Source organism: Macrosteles quadrilineatus, unplaced genomic scaffold (genome assembly GCF_028750875.1).
Source record: "Macrosteles quadrilineatus isolate MER2022 unplaced genomic scaffold, UCM_ALF_1.0 Scaffold_5__1_contigs__length_97177068, whole genome shotgun sequence".
Lineage (NCBI taxonomy): Eukaryota > Metazoa > Arthropoda > Insecta > Hemiptera > Cicadellidae > Macrosteles > Macrosteles quadrilineatus.
The window spans coordinates 34,975,952-34,997,743 of record NW_026542598.1 but is presented as its reverse complement, the minus strand read 5'-3'; the positions used below and the strand labels follow the sequence as shown (position 1 = coordinate 34,997,743).

General features: G+C 40.4%; 1 protein-coding gene across 1 annotated transcript in view; it reads right to left on the bottom strand.

Moving 5' to 3' along the window:
• LOC128995864 (uncharacterized) overlaps window positions 1-10,395 on the bottom strand; it is a 236,206-nt gene extending 225,811 nt beyond the window's left edge. Inside the window, exon 1 of the mRNA XM_054420889.1 lies at window positions 10,164-10,395. The gene's annotated coding sequence lies outside the window, so the exon portion shown is untranslated. The remainder of the gene's footprint in view (window positions 1-10,163) is intronic.
• Window positions 10,396-21,792: the final 11,397 nt, after the last annotated feature.

Genomic DNA, 21,792 nt, shown 5'->3' with positions numbered 1-21,792 from the left:
TTTCCTAACAATATTGTCAATGTAATACACTCTCGTAATTTTTTCTACTCCAGAAAGCCTAACTGTTTTACATTACTTCAGGCTAGGCGTAGAAGGTCAAATCTACCGTAGAAGGTCTAAATCAGGTGTGCATTAGGAAAAGTTTATTGGTTATTAAAGTGGGTTAAACCTCGAGCCTATGGGACTGAAATTCCAAACCCTACCATGAGACCAACTTGCTTCCTCAATTGCCACGTAATAAGTCAGTGAGACTAAATTGTATATTTACACATTGAATATTGACTTAGAAAAGTTGGTTCTGATTAGATTTATTTTGAGCCCATTAAATATATTACTATCACAAAACTAGAGTTCCATTGGATTTTAAAAAATGCGTTAGATTTATCTTAACTCTTTTCAGATCAGCCAATTGCCCTTTTTTAGGGAGAGGAGGGATAATGCATTTACGCACACAGGTGGCCAACGTAGTATAAGACTCCTGAGAAGATCATACTCCTCACTAAAACAGCCCCCTACTCTGTTGGACACAGACCTGGGATTGTTTGTCACATTTCATCAAGTCAGGCCAACATGTGACCTAGGGCTCCCACTGTTTCTGGCATTCTGTTAGTTTTTACCCTAGACCGCATCTCGATCAAGGTCAATCTTCTTCGCATGGAGAATACCCTGGACGAAATGTGACACACAGGTCCAATCGTCCTCACCCTCCGTCATCATCGGTATGACCGTGTCCACCGACAGCAGTCCTATGTTGTATTGAGCCTCAGGTGGGGACTTCCCAACATGGACAGCGGAAAAAGTGTGTCCTGCCAAATCAGCAATGAATTGTATAAAAGTCAAAGATTGTATCTAAGGCATAAAATCTCACCCCATTCTCCTAGCCTAAATTAATATGAAAAACGATCCCGGGCTTGAGACTAAGGAAAAACCTGTAAACTGTATCCTCCAACCTATTTACATAGATCAACCTTCCCTTAGTAGATTTGCCATCCCTATGGATCAGCTACAATTTTATTGATACCACGAGGATAGTATTTTTTATTTACAACTTGTTCTTTTTATTTTAGTTATTTAAAACTCTTAACCAAATAAAAGAATCTAATCACAAACAATAACTCATCCCCTAATAATATAACTAAACAGTTAAGCATAAATCATGAAATTAACCCTAAATTATTTTAAACAATATTTTTCGACACTAGCGCTCAGTGTCACAAACTTGAACTAGACACGAAAATGAACTGAAAAATTTAACAATTGAATCAGGAGTCTAGTGAGAGGTGGGTGGGTTGGTTAGTATGCTGTTATACCCCACCACAGGCATAGTCATTTTATTCCTCCATATTCATCAAACTATACACAGTGTTAACATAAATATACCCAATATTCATCCAGTTCATTTAACCTTAACCATAGAAAACAAAGTAAAAGTAAGCATTGCATAACGACCGGAATGCTTACAAACATCAACCATTGTCCCTGACACTGTTGATGGTTTCATGATGAGAGGTGGCAAAAAGTGGAAGAGCGAAGTTGAGCGCAGTTTCAATGCGAGTGACTCTGTGTTTAACAACTCTAAACGCCTGAATGGTTCTGAAAGGCTGAGGTTTACAAAGTGTTTCAAACTCCATTATAATTAATCTCTCAAAGCTTACAAAATCCTGATTGTTCTTGTTATGTTAAACACAGTTCTGCTGTGGTTAGAACTTACATTTTCTATTGGAAACTGCTTTACGTTTCATTGTGGCGCCTTTGATGTTGGTTTTACTTGAGGAAGTTTGAGTATGTTTAATTGAGATACAAAGAGTTGGTATTAATTGCAATTTTATTTGGTTATACGTGTTTTAGGGTACGTCAACTCCGCATATTAAATAGGTTGACGTAATAGACCTTCTATTTAATTAAATTGGTAGTAGGCTATTATACCAACCACACCGATAAATTGACTTCCAAATAAGATTGCAATTTAGTTTAAATGACAAAATCTTCCTAACCTAACCTGAACATAGTCCACCCTTAGGTTAGGTTAAAGTTATTAGGTGTGGTTGGTAATCGGGTGTAATACCATAGAGTATAGTCTGTAAACGGTAATTTATCAATAGTGTAACAACTACGGATCAAGAATTGTTTTTAGGGTATTCTTATGAAATCGACAGAGACATTTTGAATGATGATAGTTAAATGGCGTCAAAAGAAAATGTCCATACCTTTCAAATTTATCGTTTTGATGCGAGTGTCCAGTTTATCAAACCAGTTTGTAATTTGACACACATATTTTCATGTTAACAATGCTGTAACAATATAATAAAACACAATAATAATGATAGATGATTAAGTTGTTGTTGACCATTCAACTTTTAGGCTTACTGTGTCATTGCGAGCGAGCTAGACTAATGGTAGAAAAAGGGGCTTTGCAGCCCGAGGTCCCAGGTTCAAATCCCGCCAATCACCAATATATTTTATCTATGTGATGATGCCGCAACTCTCTAGGACTAGCCCAAAGTACAGTATTTCCGGGCTGGAACCTAGCGTCCTAGGATGTGAAGGTGGGACATAAAAAACTGCATTTTAAATATCCAAGGTAAAAAAATACATAAAAAACCCATAATTCCTTCATCTCCAAAGTAATCCATAATCACACTACAACTCACAATACAATATTAAACTATTATTGTTTTTATTGACTTCTTAAGCAAATATTCAGCGATATTTAAACAACATAAAAATAAAGTAGGCAATATTACAAAGTTATGGGTAGAAATAAAAGGAAATCCCCCTCGTTCCGCCCGAAATAATCCGGTTTCGCCATTATCGTAGCGTTTATGTTAAATACCACGAAGATCCCGGGATTATGGGCTAAACGATAGAGAAGAAGCTCTTTTATACAAACTGAAGTAACCGACATTCACACAATGGCTGAAATCCTAGGCTTGTATAAAATAACGGGATAGACTATAGTAGCAGTATGGAATTCCATTAGGGTAACACTAAACTGCAAATAATCTATAGCAATATCATCAGATGTGTCGGTAAATTTGTGTATGAAAATATAACTACAGTCTTATAAAGTTTCATGTATTTAGAATGGGCCATGCAAGTTATGGATAAGAAAACGATGCATTTATTTGAAACAAATAATACATTTCAAATTAGAACCAAGACCGCTTTATGTTGTATTTTAATGTATAAATTACCTAGGCCTACATAACTTATTATATGTAACATGTGTTACATGTGTACTTGTTACATGTGTGTAGCTATTACATGTAACTTTTCCATGTACTGTACCAGTTTGACCTACTTAGTCTCTTAATCGCTAAGTTATCTTTAGCGAATAATTAACTTGCACAAAACTACATCTTGAATCACGTCTCAAATCTTGTAATTCAACTGATAACCTTATCTTCAATGGACGTGTTGCAAGAAGGTGATTCATAGTAAAGTTTGCGACTCGGTTCTGTTTATAGATGTTTAATCATTCTAAATTCCAAGAATTTTAGCTTGGATGGCAATAATGTTTTTATGTTTCACCTTATTATATAATTATTTTATTGATATAAGTATTCATAATCAAAATGTATAAGATTTTTGTAACATTTATTTAAGAGTAAAAACAATATTGCTGGTTGCTCTAGAAAGCAAATTTGTTTGTTACTAAAATATTAATTTTAATATTTATATTTATTGTTGCTAATATTCTTACCAGGTGACTTATTAACCAGACGAATAATGAAGTTTACAAAAATATTACAGCAAATAATTATTTTTCAGTAGGGTGGTTTACAAACGAATAATATAATGAGGAAACTAAAACTAGTAAAAGTAAAATTATTAAAAACATTAAACAACTTTAAATAATATGTGTTCTAGACTTTTAGTAAGATAAAATACTCAAACTGTATATACTATTAAATAAATATAATACTGTAGTTATTTATATTTTTGTTTAGTTTTTTATGGTCAACATAACAAATTATAATTGCAGACATTTGTATACGTTTGATGACGTTTCGATATAAAGAAAATGTATTGTCGATATGGTTGTTTTATTACACAACGTAGTTAGCACATACGGAAGATTGTCATCACATGTCATGTATAGTTAGACCAGCATTGTTGACATTGTTAAGAGTAATTTACCAATCAACAGACGCCTTAAGAGGACATGCCTCAAGTGAAATATTAACTAACCTCATACCATAGCTTATATAATGTGGGTACATTTATTATTTTCATCAATTGGGATGAGCACGCCACCTAGGTGTGTATTTTAACTCAAATAATGAGTAAGGATAAATTTAAAACGGAGTTAGACTATCTGTGTAGTTTTGTTACTAAGATCAGCTGTTTCGTTAGTCAGAATCATTTATTTAAAGCCCAATGATCAGGGACAGCTGGGTCCAGGTTCGAACCATCGAAAAGCTACAGATTTCTCTCAGTATCGATGCGGAAACCTTTTGATTGTCAGGCAGCACTATAACCTCTCAGTTTCATCTATTTAGAAGAGATATAAATATTTAATTAAAGTTAATTTTGTTTGAGGTATTTAAACAAAATAATCATGTAAGTTAGGTTTCACAATCCTATGTGTTTAGAGTTTTTGTAAAATATTTTTGTAAATAACTTCTTGATCAGCATTGTACGTGTTATTAAATTTACGGCAAGTAAATAAAGATACGTCTTATAACACTTAAAACATATATTTACGCCACCATCTTACCATCTTACCATGGTGGTCCACTTACCATCTTTTGTATATTTACCGTCTTGTGAGTAACAGTATAAGCGTAAATATATGTTTTAAATGTTATAAGACGTATCTTTATTTACTTTCCGTATATTTTTGTACGACCTTCACATTCTAGGATGCTAACATTTCTCCGGACTATACCTAGAGGGCCACACTAATATCTTATAGGAATTTGAGTTTAATGGAATCTGAACCTAGCGTCTCAGAGAACAACGCTCTGCACCCCTCAACTAGACCAGCTTACTCCCCTTTAGCTTATAAATACTACCTGTACTTTACAAAAGCATACAATACAAATATACCATCCGAAAAACGGTTAATGATTCTGACGATTTTTTGATAAATTATTTAGAAGTTCATCCATTTAATATTAAATGGTTTAGGTAAAAGATGAAATTAACTGGGAAACACTCAGCCCAACTTCGGCTGTTATGGATTCGGACGTTATGTCAAATTTAAATTCATTGTTAAGCCCCTGAGCTGTAGATATTATTGTAAGACTAGATTACTTACGTCAATAGCTCATTGAATTTCATTTCATGTTTCAGTACATGTTTCGACACATTGTCATCCTCAGCTGAGTACTAGTGAAGTTTTTATTCACCATATGGTTTCGTCAATGTTCAATGTGTTTATTTAATTGAACATTGACGAAACCATATGGTGAATAAAAACTTCACTAGTACTCAGCTGAGGATGACAATGTGTCGAAACATGTACTGAAACATGAAATGAAATTCAATGAGCTATTGACGTAAGTAATCTAGTCTTACAAAGTTATGTCAAAGCCCAAAACATTTACGTCTGTATTCCATAAACTGATATAGACGATGATCAAAATATTTTTCAACATAATAATGACATAAGATTAGGTAGAATATAAGAATATGTGGTATATACCATGTAAAAACGAGCAGTTCTCTTAAAAAGCGCAGGACTTAAGTCCCCGAAGTTCCAGGTTCAATCCAAACGCCCAGCCAGTAGTAATGTATACAACTAGCGCCCTAGGATGTTAATGTGAAACATATTATAGGCCTACCATTTTAACTGTAGTATATGGCAGTATACAACATTCATGATAACAATTTATTTTAAAACGGGTAAATATGCCATTCTTTACCATACAGTTTTAAACACTTTTTGGGAGACAAGGATTCTTATATATATTCTTCAAATGCGATATAGCAGTAATTGCATAATATTCAATTACAATAATAATAGAATAAATAGAAAAAATATAATAAGGAAAATAAACAATTAAATTAAAGGTACAAAGTCCATTTTACACAAACGAATATTTTTAGCTGTGGTTTACGGCCATTCATTAGGAACACCGCTGCAAGCCTATTTAAGCTTGGAAATTAAGCCAACGGATTAGACCGGTCGGATATCCGCTAGAGGTTTAGGCGGAACTTTGAAGGAGCTTATTTCTCTTTAAATATACATAGAGCTGGGGAAATGCATTAGGATACTCTAGGATTTGGTGCTTTTGACTCCTTACCGTGATGTAATGGAAAGATTGAGGAAATTCTTCGTTGAGTAATCATTCTACCTTATTGAAAAAATATTGAATTCAGGCTACCAGAAACTGTTAGTACCTTATTATAAATAAATCTTATTTTCTGAAAATAAAATTGAATTCAAAATAACTTAAGCGTAGTATTTCTGGGAAAGCCCAAACATAAACTAAAACTGTTGCGTAACTATTCTCAGTAAGAAAATTTAATAAAGTAAAAGTATGAATCATGAAATTAAAATAGTTAAATTTTACACGTCATTTATACTATATTGAATAGTATATTGAAACCATATAAGACGAATTTTGTATTACTGTGTATAGATCCTTATTATCCTAAAGACTAAGTGCAAATAAACCAGGACGAAAATCTTAAGAGTTAATTAACAGATGAGTACAGGAATTGTTTTTCATAAATAGTAAAATATAAAGTTTTCATTACGTTTCCGGGTCTAAACTCAGATTTTTGATATCTTAAATCCTGGAGAAAGGCTACTAACATATTGTCTCTTGATTTTTTTCGGTAGACAATGTACTTTATTTATCCTATAAGAAGTAATCATACGAAGCGATGGCGTGAGAACTAGCATGGCCGAAGTCATCGATTGTATTTACTAGTCTCTACCTTTTCGATTGTTGGTCACAATGGGATGAAGATGAGCTTAAGTTTCAACAATTCAATTATGATAAAACTAAACTTTAGCACGAGGCCAATAAAATAATCCAGTACAGTATCGCTAGAATACAAGTACCAGTATCGCTCAAATTGATGAAATTGTACCAATGTTTTTTGGGCACCCGATGGATCATTGAATCTTGGATTAAAATACCGCACAAACGAGGAACAAAGCTATTTTAGTGGTAGAGTGAGAGGTTTATACTGGGTTACCGGGATACCGGGTTCAAATACAGTCATACAGTTATATGGGTGTGATGATACCAAGGCTTAACCTGAAGTAAACTATAATAATGTTCTAGGTAAGAGCCATGCGTCCTAGGATTTGAGGTAGAACGATAACAAATCGACAAAACTTGTAAGCTAAATTAAAATATATAACATTGCGAACTCAACACTTTTTTTAATACCAATTTTAATTTTTATCCAACCCCTAAAGCTATAACCCCTTTTACTGCTCCAGCGCGCTTTAAAACACTCGAAACACAATTCAACAGGCTGTACTGCCTTTACGTACGAAATTGAATGAAAGAAAAAGGACCGGAAAGAAGAGCCGTATTGAATTTAAAACAGAGAACACCAGTAAAACTCCCCCAGCCGTTAACAATAAGACAATCCTATAAAGGACGAGGCAGTGTTAAATTAGGGTCCCTCTCTCCGGAGGCTAGCCGCGTAGGGGGTTGTTGATGGCCCGTTTTACATGTTTCCCTCCAATATCAAGTGGAAAATCCCTCCTTTACTCCACATTTATAAACTTTTATAAAAAAGTTCCAGCCAAAACATATTTTTTTTGTTTATTTAAAAACAGGTTGGGTAGCTGATTGGTTATAGTGCTCGCCTAACAATCAAAAGGTTGCCGGTTGAATTCTTAGAAAAATCAGTAGGTTTTTGATTGTTCAAAGTGGATTCAGCTGTTCCTGATCATTGGGCTTTAAATAAATGATCCTGACTGATGAAACAGCTGATCTTACACAAGGCATCTCATTCCATTCTATACACATCCTTCGCTCATTTTTGGGATAAAGTGTGCACTTCGAGGGCGTCCTCATCTCAATAGATAATAATAATACTTAGAAGTCGAAGTAGACTATTAGAAAGTAATGCTGCTTATGCCCACAAATGTCTGTGTATCATACCCAATCATAAAATACCTTAAAGATTTCCCCAGAGCTTTAAAGGATAGAAGTAAGGTTTACCTTGCAATACGAGTAGTCTTATTAGAATTTTTTATTGATTAGTTCACATGAGAATAGTTAGAAATAACATTATCGATAGTTTTATAACCATCCATTTGTTACGTCCAACCTATTACCATTGACTATTGGATACTGAGGTAGACATCCCATCTATATAGACCAGCTGTCACAAAATGCTTTTTTATTAAAAAAAGAGCGGCGTAGTTGTGTGAGCCAGTCAGAGAATGTATTAGTGTTTCAATTTATATTTTATACCTTATTATTGGTTGCTGACCAAGTTGATGGTTCATAACAGTTGCTATAGCTCACCATAAGTCATTCCCTAAGTTTTACTTGGTAAAAAAGTTTGTGTATTCGACAGAAATTAGTAATTTAGGTCAGCGCAATCGGCGGCTCACATCAACTACGACGATTTTGATAAGAAAATCTGTCTACAAATTAAACATGGGGATGGAATGTCTATTTGTATTATAAGTCAAAGCTAATACTCTACTTGGATTAGTTTATTCACTATATGATTGCGTTGGAGAAAACGGGTTTTCAAAGTTGCAAAGGCTTAGGTTACTGTAATACATTTTTAGTCTCCCGGCGAAATAAATAGAGGGAAGTTTTTCTGTTATTTTTGTAAACACCCCAAAACTAGATGTGTTGGTTACATACCCCCTCGCCCAAGTTTTCAGATAGTTTGTTACAAAAGCATTTTAGTTTAAAGGTTTAACCTGAGGTATCTACAACACCCAACACCATATTTTATAGTGAAATTAAAAATATATAAATACCGGTACCTGAAAAATATAGTGTTCTCAAAGTCTATCATTATCTGTAAGTGTTGGAGCAGAATTTTCTTTAATTAGAAATTTTAATTTATTAGAAACACTCAACACCTCAACTAGTTAGTTCATAATATTTCACTTGATTATGAGCCGACGTCACACTATGGGAGATGTTTCTTCATGGCACTTATTGCCCTAATGATTATAAAATGAAGACTAATGGTCCAGCAACTATTTGGAGTTTGGACTAGTTTCGTCAACTAACCTAATTGATTTACCCTAACCCACTTATCATCACGGTTTCGTTTTAGTTTTGTTGTTTCGAGCTCGGGATTGTTTTTTCACATTACTTCTTGCTAGACTTAAGGGTTGCGGCATTATCAGATAAAATCCATTGGTGAAATCCCGCCAAATTACAAATGGATTACCAAGTGATAATGCCGCAACCCCTAGGTCTAGCCTGAAGTAATGTGAAAAACAATCCCAGGCTCGTGCCTATCGTCCTACGACAAAAAAAGTATCGTAATTATGATTTGACGTTATACTTTACGAGGAATCAGTAAAAATAATCTTTTACGAATATAAGAAAATGTAGCCTACACATGTTTGAAAAATACATCTTAGTTTTGTTATATAAGAATAAATGGACTTAAATGCATTGCCACAAAGTAATAATGTTAGGTACTAAATTTATGTTGTAAAAAATAGGATTATTTTAACTCAGCTGACTTTTGTTTGATTATGTTGTATGGAATTAGATTATGATTGTTAAAATCTAAGTACTGGTAGATTGTAAGTTTTCGAAAAGCAGCAAAATCTAATTTTATAGATTTCTATTCACTGTAGATGTAGATTCTCAGAGATAAACATAAAGTACTGTGATAATTAAATAAATGAAAATATTTTTCTAAATTTGTTCAAGCCATTGAATGTTGATACTGCTTCATGAAGTTACTTAATTTTTTTTATTTTTATTTACAATCATCGTTAGGAAAAGTAAATGCAATGCAGACCAACCCCACGATGTATTTCTTTTCTAATCCAATCATAAATACCCGACTCTCACAATACAAATCCTTTTTCCTAATAAAGAAACATCTTCCCAAAGCAAAAGATTTAACAACGTCGTAACGAGATGAACGAAAATACGGCAGAGACGATCAAAATCGCAATAACAAGCCCATTAAATCTTCCGAGAATATATTTCAGCTTTTTAAAGCATTACCCTAACGATAAACATTTAAAATCTTACCTCCAGGGGTAGATAGAATATCCATCTAATTAAAAAGTTCCAGTCTTTATACACTTGTTCAGCACTAACACTGTAGTTTCATTGTTAACGACACTGACCTACACTGAGTGATAACGTTTATCACTTCAATAGGTTCGCACTCACTATAGAGGATACAACAGGCAACGCCAAAGCGGGGAAATACACCGGTCGATGAAACGGCGAGGGGAGAACGAAACCCTCACTCCGCACACTTCCCGACTCAACTGACAACGACAGTGATATAGTGGGCGGTGGGAGCTCCACTGCTGCCACCCCCCGACGCGAAAATACCCTGCGAAAAAAAACTAATAACGTAAAAACACCGTCACAGTCTACAATGGGTTTCACCGACGATAAACAACATGGCGATTTAACTATTCAATTAGACGGTTGCTTGTTTTATTGCGGTATTAACGGGGGTTATCTGGGATCAGGTGTTAATAAATGTGCTGGAAACTGTTTTGTTTTTGTAGTTTTTATCGTTTTATCAACATGTTTTGTGGTGGGTACAATGGGTGTGTTTAAAATCTGTTGCAGGATCACGATAGTAATATGTTTTGGGGTTGGGAAATCAGAATTAGTATACTGACATTTGTGATAATTTCTTTTGTATTTTGCAAATATAAGTAGTTAATTCTGGGAATTTTATTAAAAATAAAATTCCATTAAAAAAAATATATATATTTTCCTACAGTCACCCGACAAAGTGGGCTTCCTTGCACAGCTTATGGTACAGAAAGCCTTACTTTGGCGCCCTGTTTTTACTTTGGAGTGCAATTTTTACTTTGGCGCACACCAGTGAGCCGTGACTAATTCCACCGGGCGAATGTCACGACTCATGATCAATGGTTCAAGTGTTTTTTTTATAGTAGGCTAGTTCAGTGTTTCTCACTCCACGACCCCGAACAAGGCTGTGGGTTTTGTTCTTATTACTCCCACCGCCGACGATTCAGAGGCTCCGAGACTTTCGTTAGCGCTGCATCGGCATAAATTTTGCATCGTCTTTCATCTTAATTTTGTAGTATGTTTGCGTTGTATTTTTGCCTTTTCCTTACTTGTGTGAAGATATTCTCTACTATGCAGTAAATTAAGAGCGCCCAGCGCGCTTGATGGGGCCCGTGAGGAGGAACATGGAGTACCGGTAGTCTGCATCAGCCTTGGCGGAGTGGGAATTACAACTCTTGGCCACCCCTGGATCTTGGCCCCCCTCTTCCGTCATGCCTGCTTCCCCTCCGGTGCTGCTCGCCCAGAAACATGAACTAGTACCGCAAATTCCGCAAGTTTTAGGCCTAATTAATTATTGCTAACCACCGTCCTGGACTTGGAGATTTCGTTACCTATTTGTTAATTTGTGCACAGAGATTTATTAATTGTTTTTCTTTTTAAATTTTAAATTCTTTAGCCTAGGCTACTTGTTGATCTTTTTTAAATTTTATAATTTTATTAAATATTCTATTGTATTCTAATTTGGGGCCCCTAAAGTTTCTATAGTTACCAGATGAAATGAATTTATTAAAAGAGTCATTATATATATCATGTTGTAATTTGTTAATTTAAAGTTTTTTGAAAGGTAAAAGCTAGTAAGATTTATTTTTGAAATTTAGCCTATTTGAAAATGATTAATGAAATAATTGTAAGTTAGTAGGGTAAACGGGTATCAAAATTTTTAAAGTTTAATTGAGAGTATTTAATTCATGTATTATTGTTAATTATTGTTGTTGATGTTATTGTTGTGTTATTTTTTTAAATGGTTAATTACAGCTCGTTTCTCTCAAATGGCGTGTTGTTCTTGAGCCTCCATCCATGGTTCTCATTTTATGTAAAGTTTTGTGAGCCGCTCCTCGGGCCTGCGCATGGATCACGCTTCCTTTTCGTTAGTCTGGGTGCAGGCGCGAGGGCATGGTTCATCTGGTAGCAGAGCGTGGTTAGTGGGTTGCGTCCTGGGTGCCTTGTCGTGAAACTTGGTTTCACGACTCGGATACTTAGAGATGCGATCACTGTCCGCGTTCTGTTTTTTGTTTTGTTTTGAAGAGCCGTGGATGGATTGGTTTCTTGGAAATGTTCTGGCCTGGCAGTTTTGGAAAAAGGTCTTGTTGTTGTTGTGGTGGGGCGTAAACACATTTTTATTAGGAGCTCGCCCTTTGGCCGAGGCACCGGGTGGAATCGGTGGTAATGACTTGCATCCTTCGGGAGCAAGAGTGTCAAAAGCATGGTCATGTGTAAAAAAAAAAAAAAAAAAAAAAAAAAAAAAAAAAAAAAAAAAAAGGTTTGTGTGTACCCCCCATCACACAAGTGTTAGGTGTTGTCTAGTGTATGTATCGGTGTATGTTTGTGTGTGTGTACGTTCGTGGGTCATTTGTTGTTGTTTTTTCTTGCGGTACTTGCGGTATGAATGGGCAGGTTCTTCTTTTGGGCCCCATCAGGTGCGTAGGCATCAACGTCCAGAAGCCTTAGGAATTAAATTTCTGTGTTTGTTTTGTGAAAAAATTTTGTTGGCTGTTATTTTGAGTCAAGTGCTGGTTGAGACTCGGTATGGCGTCAATTGTGCCGGAATATTTGAGGAAGCCGGAGCTGGTGTACGAGGTGCGGTCCCGGGGGGAAACTCCTGGAACTGATGTACGCACTTTGCGTACACAGTTCAGACAAATTGCTAGCATGCCTCAAGCTTGGGTTGAGTCGCTCAGTTTGGATGAGGAACTGGAGGCATGTAAAGAGAGGATGGAAGAGCTAAGTGGGGAAATTGATAGTTGGAGTAGTTTGCCTATGGGCTCAGCTAAGAGTTCGGCTATCACACAGCTGACGCACTGGCGTAAGCGTCTGCTCTTGGTTTCAGGGCAACCTGAAATCCAAGATGAGGACAAGAGCTGGGTGGAAGCCAGAATTCTTGAGCTGGAAGGAATTTTGGAGAGTATTAAGGCAGGAAAGTCTGTCAAGGAGAAAGTTGAAATTTTTGAAGACAACCGTTCTTCGGAAACTTCAAACGAAGTGCCAAAGTCTGTTGTTGAAGTTGTGGCTCCAGTGGGTACCCCCCAGGCTCCGCCTACGCCAAGTACACTGCTCCGGTTGCCTGCAAATGTTCAAATGTCAAATGCAAATGTCACACCGTCCCCCTCTCACACGTCCACCTTGGCTGCGGCTACACTGAATGTCCAGTCCCCATCTCCCTTTCCTTCTCAAGTTCATAGTTCCCCTTCCATCTCTAACTCCTTTGGCAAACTTCCCCATCCCCTTGCCTCTGTCCTGAGTGGTTTCCGGCCGGTGGACGGGTTAGATGTGAATGGTCTTTGTTTTTTTCTGGAGAGTGTTTTGCGCATGCGTGAATACCCTGGCATGTCAGACGCAACTTTGATGGAACTCATTGCTCCATACTGTCTGAAACCGTTGGGGGACAGATTGCTTGATTGTTTGCGCAGAGGCGTCACCTTTGATGTTTTCCATAAAGAAGTTTTGGAGCTTTTCATGCCCCGTCGGGTCATGGAGAAGCTGAAAGTTGAGAGAGTTTTTCGTCCTCAGCAGCCAGCCGAGTCTCTCAGCCAGTACGTGGGGGACATTCGCACGGTGGAAAGGGTCTTGCGTTTGGGGATCAGTGAGCTTGAGCTCATTGACATTGTGCTTCAGGGGTTGAAGCCTGAGGAACGCTCCCGTCTGGTTTTTGCACCACGGCCTTCTTCTTTTGCGGATCTGGACAGACTTTCCATCCTTTCGAGATCTGTCCAGGACGCTGATTTTCAGAGAGACCAAGCGGCGGGGCATCTTCCCCTAGCTGGTCATCATGCTGTCGTAGCACCCGTGGGAGTGTTGGGTCCTGAACCGCCGCAGTGGCAGAGGCAACCTGTTGTTTGTTTTGGTTGTGAGCAACCAGGTCACATTCGGCGGCATTGCCGTCAAGGTGGAAATTTTGGACGTGGTCCAAAAAACTAGTTTGCTCACAGGAGGAAAAATTGCCCAATCCTTCCTGTGAGGTTGTTGGTGATAATGTAAAGGGCAATAATTTGAATGTTTTTTCAAGTAAGTCAAAGTCTAAGTTAAAGTCAGTTAATGTTTCTGTTGCCTCCCCTTCTGGGAGTGTTGTGCCTGTGACCGAGCCTCTGCTGCGGGGGATTGCGGGCCTTGCTACCATGGGCGTGAAAGCGGCGCGCTCAACTTGCCCACGTCTCAACATCTTCATAGGTTCCACGGTGCAGAAGGCCCTAGTGGATTCTGGGTCAGCCCGTTGCCTCATTTCCTTGTCCCTTTTTGAAAACCTTGAATCGTCTGGGCTTATCAAGCAAGTTGAGCGAAAAACCCCTATCTGCTGGACTGCGTCAAATTCACCCCTTCCCATCATCTATGAAGCCCGTTTCAAGTTCAAAATTGAACATTTTTCTTGGGTTTGGAGTTTTTGGGTGGCTAAGGACCTTTGTTTCCCTGTCATTTTAGGAGCGGATTTTATCAAGCACACTGGCCTAATTTTGGATTTAGGCAGAGGTCAGTGTTTTTTCCGATTTGCGAGGCGGGTATTAATATCTTTTGCTGATGAAATTGGTGGTGGTGCTGCGGTAGTCGAGCCTGAGATACCCAGCAAGCCAACAATTGATCCGTTAGGGCATCTGACTACTTGCGAGGCTGAAGCCATCAGAACCTTGTGTTCTCGTTTCCCAGATGTGCTGACGCCAAAGCTTGGAGTCACTAACCTGTTGGAGTACGAGATTCGTCTAACAGATACCCGTCCCGTTCGCTCTCACCCATACAAATTAGCTCCACCCAAAATGGAAACTCTCAGAAAAATCATTGACGAACTTCTGGAAAATGGTGTCATTGAACCTTCCCGTTCGAGCTACGCTAGTCCAGCCTTTCTCGTCCCAAAACCCAATGGCAAGTCCCGAATGGTTTTGGACTATCGCAAATTGAATGCGCAAATTGAAATCGACTCTGTGCCTCTCCCCGATTTGCATTCTGCGTTTGATTGGTTCGGTAAGGCCAAGTATTTTTCTGTTTTTGATCTGAATCAGGCCTATCATCAGATTCCTTTGAAACCTGAGTCTCGACCTCTCACTGCTTTCTGCGTTCCGTGGAATTTGTATCAGTTCACAAGAGTTCCGATGGGTCTTGCTGTGGGGGCCCAGACTCTCACCAGACTCCTTGATTCCATCTTTCATGATGTCAAGTTCAAGTTTGTGTTCAATTACCTCGACGATCTCTTGGTGTACAGTGAGAGCTTCGAAGATCACCTGATTCATCTTGAAGAAGTCATGAGTAGATTGAATAGGGCTGGCCTTACCGTGAATCCTGACAAGGTTAGTTTTGCAAAGCCGGAAATTTCGTTCCTTGGTCATCTTATCTCTCATAGAGGCGTCTGCATCGACCCCGCTAGAACCCAGGCTATCAGGGAGTTTCCTCCTCCCAGAGATGTCAAGGGTATTGCTAGGTTCATCGGCATGGTAGGTTTTTACCGACGCTTCATACCCAATGTTGCTGAATTGGCGGCTCCTCTCAATGAGCTTCGGAAGAAGGGCGCCAAGTTTGTCTGGGGTGAAGCGCAGCAGACGTCTTTTGATCTTCTCAAGGAGGCTATCATGCAGCCCCCTGTTTTGGCGATGCCGGATTTCAATCAAAACTTTGTCTTGCAAACAGATGCTTCCTCCGTCGCAATTGCGGCTGTGTTGTCACAAGAGGTGGATGGTGTTAGGCAGCCAATTGCGTACGCCTCACGCACTTTGAGTCCCTGCGAAAAGAAAAGCTCTTCGGTGTATGAACTCGAGTGTTTGGCTGTCGTGTTTGGAGTCAATAAATTCAGACGCTTTTTGGAGCACAAGGAGTTTTTATTGGAAACCGACAACCAGGCACTCTCGTGGCTTCTTGCACATCCACGCCAGCTTGGGAAAATTGGTCGTTGGGTTGTCCAAATATCGTCCCTTAAGTTCCAAGTGCAACACGTTCGAGGCACTCAGAATGTGATTGCGGACACACTATCTAGGATGTACCATTCACCCGACGATCCTCCTTCTGACCAAGAGCAACCGGGTTGTGCCGTGCTCTTGGAGTTTCCACTCGCCTTTTCTGATTTCATTCCCCATCAGCTGAAGGATCCTGAGCTGGCAAAGATCATTGGTGAGCTTCAAAATGGGGGAGCCCACCCCCCATATTTTCTGTCCCAGGGTGCCCTTTGCTGTCGCGCTCGGCAGCGAGGTAAACCTAAAGTTGTGCTGCCTAGTCTTCTAATCCCTATGGTCTTTGAGTATTTTCATTCGTCTCCTGTGGGTGGGCATCTAGGTATCCACAAGACCATTGCGAAGGTTAGGGAAATGTTCATCTGGAAGGGTATGGATCGGGATCTTGCTGCTAGGGTGCGTTCTTGTCAAATGTGCTCACTGAGCAAGCCCGCTCAAAACTCTAAGTTTGGTTTGTTGTCATCTGAGGTGGCGGAAAGACCTTTGGAGAAGGTTTTCATTGACTATGTAGGGCCTCTCCCGCGTAGCAAGTCAGGAAATAAGTTCCTACTTGTTTGTGTGGATGCCTTCTCCAAGTTTTGTTGGCTTTTCCCCTTAAGGAATGCCACTGCACAGCTCACCGTGCAGGTACTTCGAACTCACCTTTTCCAACATTTTGGAATACCCGCCACCATTGTTTCCGACAACGGAACACAGTTTGTTTCCCATCTGTTCAAAAGAATGTGCTTTGGGCACGGAATCCGCCATGTGACTACTTCCCCTTACTATCCACAGCCTTCTCATGCTGAAAGGTTCAATCGCAATCTTCGCTCCGCTCTCATAGCTTTCCATGCTGACAAGCAGACCACCTGGGATCAGGAACTCCCTTGGCTTCAGTTTGCTTTCAATACTGCTCACCATGAGAGTCACAAGGCGGTCCCTTTCGAGCTGTTTCTAGGCTATCCGCCTAACAACCCGTTAGCGAATGTGTGGGGAATTGGCGACCTTCTGCCACCTCCTGGTGCGGCTGATGTCAAGGCAACTTGGCAAGCGGCCAGGAGAAACTTGATCAGAGCTAGGGAATTGGTCCGGAGGAAGCACAATCGTGGTAGAGTAGACAACCCTTTCCAGGTGGGGGATTTGGTGTTTTGTAAAGCTCATCCAGCCAGTTCGGCTGTGGACAAGAGAGCTGCAAAGTTGTGTCATCGGTGGTCAGGTCCCCACCGCATCCTGAGGTTTTTGACGCCTGTCACGGCGGAGCTTGGAGATCCGCGGACTGGAAAAGTTTTCCGGAGGGCGCACATTTCTCATCTCAAGCCCTTCCGCGGAACTCTTCCGTAGGCAATTTTCTTTCCTCTTGTGTCTGGGTGGGAAGTGCACTGGGCCAGAGAACCTGATCACTTCTCCTGTCCCCTGTGTTCTGCGAAGGAATTTCCCTCACAAAATTTGCCAGCTCTGGCCAGAGCAAACCCTGGGGGTGAGTTTTCCCCTCAGTTTGGAAGTCCCTTGGCGTTCCCCACCACAGACACTTGAGTTGTCTTTCAGGTCAATCTCTTTTCAGGAAGTAGGGGAGAGGCTTGTTTGTTTGTCCCTTTTGGAGAGGAGTGTCCTCTTTTGGGGAGGGAGGTTGAGCCGTGACTAATTCCACCGGGCGAATGTCACGACTCATGATCAATGGTTCAAGTGTTTTTTTTATAGTAGGCTAGTTCAGTGTTTCTCACTCCACGACCCCGAACAAGGCTGTGGGTTTTGTTCTTATTACTCCCACCGCCGACGATTCAGAGGCTCCGAGACTTTCGTTAGCGCTGCATCGGCATAAATTTTGCATCGTCTTTCATCTTAATTTTGTAGTATGTTTGCGTTGTATTTTTGCCTTTTCCTTACTTGTGTGAAGATATTCTCTACTATGCAGTAAATTAAGAGCGCCCAGCGCGCTTGATGGGGCCCGTGAGGAGGAACATGGAGTACCGGTAGTCTGCATCAGCCTTGGCGGAGTGGGAATTACAACTCTTGGCCACCCCTGGATCTTGGCCCCCCTCTTCCGTCATGCCTGCTTCCCCTCCGGTGCTGCTCGCCCAGAAACATGAACTAGTACCGCAAATTCCGCAAGTTTTAGGCCTAATTAATTATTGCTAACCACCGTCCTGGACTTGGAGATTTCGTTACCTATTTGTTAATTTGTGCACAGAGATTTATTAATTGTTTTTCTTTTTAAATTTTAAATTCTTTAGCCTAGGCTACTTGTTGATCTTTTTTAAATTTTATAATTTTATTAAATATTCTATTGTATTCTAATTTGGGGCCCCTAAAGTTTCTATAGTTACCAGATGAAATGAATTTATTAAAAGAGTCATTATATATATCATGTTGTAATTTGTTAATTTAAAGTTTTTTGAAAGGTAAAAGCTAGTAAGATTTATTTTTGAAATTTAGCCTATTTGAAAATGATTAATGAAATAATTGTAAGTTAGTAGGGTAAACGGGTATCAAAATTTTTAAAGTTTAATTGAGAGTATTTAATTCATGTATTATTGTTAATTATTGTTGTTGATGTTATTGTTGTGTTATTTTTTTAAATGGTTAATTACAGCTCGTTTCTCTCAAATGGCGTGTTGTTCTTGAGCCTCCATCCATGGTTCTCATTTTATGTAAAGTTTTGTGAGCCGCTCCTCGGGCCTGCGCATGGATCACGCTTCCTTTTCGTTAGTCTGGGTGCAGGCGCGAGGGCATGGTTCATCTGGTAGCAGAGCGTGGTTAGTGGGTTGCGTCCTGGGTGCCTTGTCGTGAAACTTGGTTTCACGACTCGGATACTTAGAGATGCGATCACTGTCCGCGTTCTGTTTTTTGTTTTGTTTTGAAGAGCCGTGGATGGATTGGTTTCTTGGAAATGTTCTGGCCTGGCAGTTTTGGAAAAAGGTCTTGTTGTTGTTGTGGTGGGGCGTAAACACATTTTTATTAGGAGCTCGCCCTTTGGCCGAGGCACCGGGTGGAATCGGTGGTAATGACTTGCATCCTTCGGGAGCAAGAGTGTCAAAAGCATGGTCATGTGTAAAAAAAAAAAAAAAAAAAAAAAAAAAAAAGGTTTGTGTGTACCCCCCATCACACAAGTGTTAGGTGTTGTCTAGTGTATGTATCGGTGTATGTTTGTGTGTGTGTACGTTCGTGGGTCATTTGTTGTTGTTTTTTCTTGCGGTACTTGCGGTATGAATGGGCAGGTTCTTCTTTTGGGCCCCATCAGGTGCGTAGGCATCAACGTCCAGAAGCCTTAGGAATTAAATTTCTGTGTTTGTTTTGTGAAAAAATTTTGTTGGCTGTTATTTTGAGTCAAGTGCTGGTTGAGACTCGGTATGGCGTCAATTGTGCCGGAATATTTGAGGAAGCCGGAGCTGGTGTACGAGGTGCGGTCCCGGGGGGAAACTCCTGGAACTGATGTACGCACTTTGCGTACACAGTTCAGACAAATTGCTAGCATGCCTCAAGCTTGGGTTGAGTCGCTCAGTTTGGATGAGGAACTGGAGGCATGTAAAGAGAGGATGGAAGAGCTAAGTGGGGAAATTGATAGTTGGAGTAGTTTGCCTATGGGCTCAGCTAAGAGTTCGGCTATCACACAGCTGACGCACTGGCGTAAGCGTCTGCTCTTGGTTTCAGGGCAACCTGAAATCCAAGATGAGGACAAGAGCTGGGTGGAAGCCAGAATTCTTGAGCTGGAAGGAATTTTGGAGAGTATTAAGGCAGGAAAGTCTGTCAAGGAGAAAGTTGAAATTTTTGAAGACAACCGTTCTTCGGAAACTTCAAACGAAGTGCCAAAGTCTGTTGTTGAAGTTGTGGCTCCAGTGGGTACCCCCCAGGCTCCGCCTACGCCAAGTACACTGCTCCGGTTGCCTGCAAATGTTCAAATGTCAAATGCAAATGTCACACCGTCCCCCTCTCACACGTCCACCTTGGCTGCGGCTACACTGAATGTCCAGTCCCCATCTCCCTTTCCTTCTCAAGTTCATAGTTCCCCTTCCATCTCTAACTCCTTTGGCAAACTTCCCCATCCCCTTGCCTCTGTCCTGAGTGGTTTCCGGCCGGTGGACGGGTTAGATGTGAATGGTCTTTGTTTTTTTCTGGAGAGTGTTTTGCGCATGCGTGAATACCCTGGCATGTCAGACGCAACTTTGATGGAACTCATTGCTCCATACTGTCTGAAACCGTTGGGGGACAGATTGCTTGATTGTTTGCGCAGAGGCGTCACCTTTGATGTTTTCCATAAAGAAGTTTTGGAGCTTTTCATGCCCCGTCGGGTCATGGAGAAGCTGAAAGTTGAGAGAGTTTTTCGTCCTCAGCAGCCAGCCGAGTCTCTCAGCCAGTACGTGGGGGACATTCGCACGGTGGAAAGGGTCTTGCGTTTGGGGATCAGTGAGCTTGAGCTCATTGACATTGTGCTTCAGGGGTTGAAGCCTGAGGAACGCTCCCGTCTGGTTTTTGCACCACGGCCTTCTTCTTTTGCGGATCTGGACAGACTTTCCATCCTTTCGAGATCTGTCCAGGACGCTGATTTTCAGAGAGACCAAGCGGCGGGGCATCTTCCCCTAGCTGGTCATCATGCTGTCGTAGCACCCGTGGGAGTGTTGGGTCCTGAACCGCCGCAGTGGCAGAGGCAACCTGTTGTTTGTTTTGGTTGTGAGCAACCAGGTCACATTCGGCGGCATTGCCGTCAAGGTGGAAATTTTGGACGTGGTCCAAAAAACTAGTTTGCTCACAGGAGGAAAAATTGCCCAATCCTTCCTGTGAGGTTGTTGGTGATAATGTAAAGGGCAATAATTTGAATGTTTTTTCAAGTAAGTCAAAGTCTAAGTTAAAGTCAGTTAATGTTTCTGTTGCCTCCCCTTCTGGGAGTGTTGTGCCTGTGACCGAGCCTCTGCTGCGGGGGATTGCGGGCCTTGCTACCATGGGCGTGAAAGCGGCGCGCTCAACTTGCCCACGTCTCAACATCTTCATAGGTTCCACGGTGCAGAAGGCCCTAGTGGATTCTGGGTCAGCCCGTTGCCTCATTTCCTTGTCCCTTTTTGAAAACCTTGAATCGTCTGGGCTTATCAAGCAAGTTGAGCGAAAAACCCCTATCTGCTGGACTGCGTCAAATTCACCCCTTCCCATCATCTATGAAGCCCGTTTCAAGTTCAAAATTGAACATTTTTCTTGGGTTTGGAGTTTTTGGGTGGCTAAGGACCTTTGTTTCCCTGTCATTTTAGGAGCGGATTTTATCAAGCACACTGGCCTAATTTTGGATTTAGGCAGAGGTCAGTGTTTTTTCCGATTTGCGAGGCGGGTATTAATATCTTTTGCTGATGAAATTGGTGGTGGTGCTGCGGTAGTCGAGCCTGAGATACCCAGCAAGCCAACAATTGATCCGTTAGGGCATCTGACTACTTGCGAGGCTGAAGCCATCAGAACCTTGTGTTCTCGTTTCCCAGATGTGCTGACGCCAAAGCTTGGAGTCACTAACCTGTTGGAGTACGAGATTCGTCTAACAGATACCCGTCCCGTTCGCTCTCACCCATACAAATTAGCTCCACCCAAAATGGAAACTCTCAGAAAAATCATTGACGAACTTCTGGAAAATGGTGTCATTGAACCTTCCCGTTCGAGCTACGCTAGTCCAGCCTTTCTCGTCCCAAAACCCAATGGCAAGTCCCGAATGGTTTTGGACTATCGCA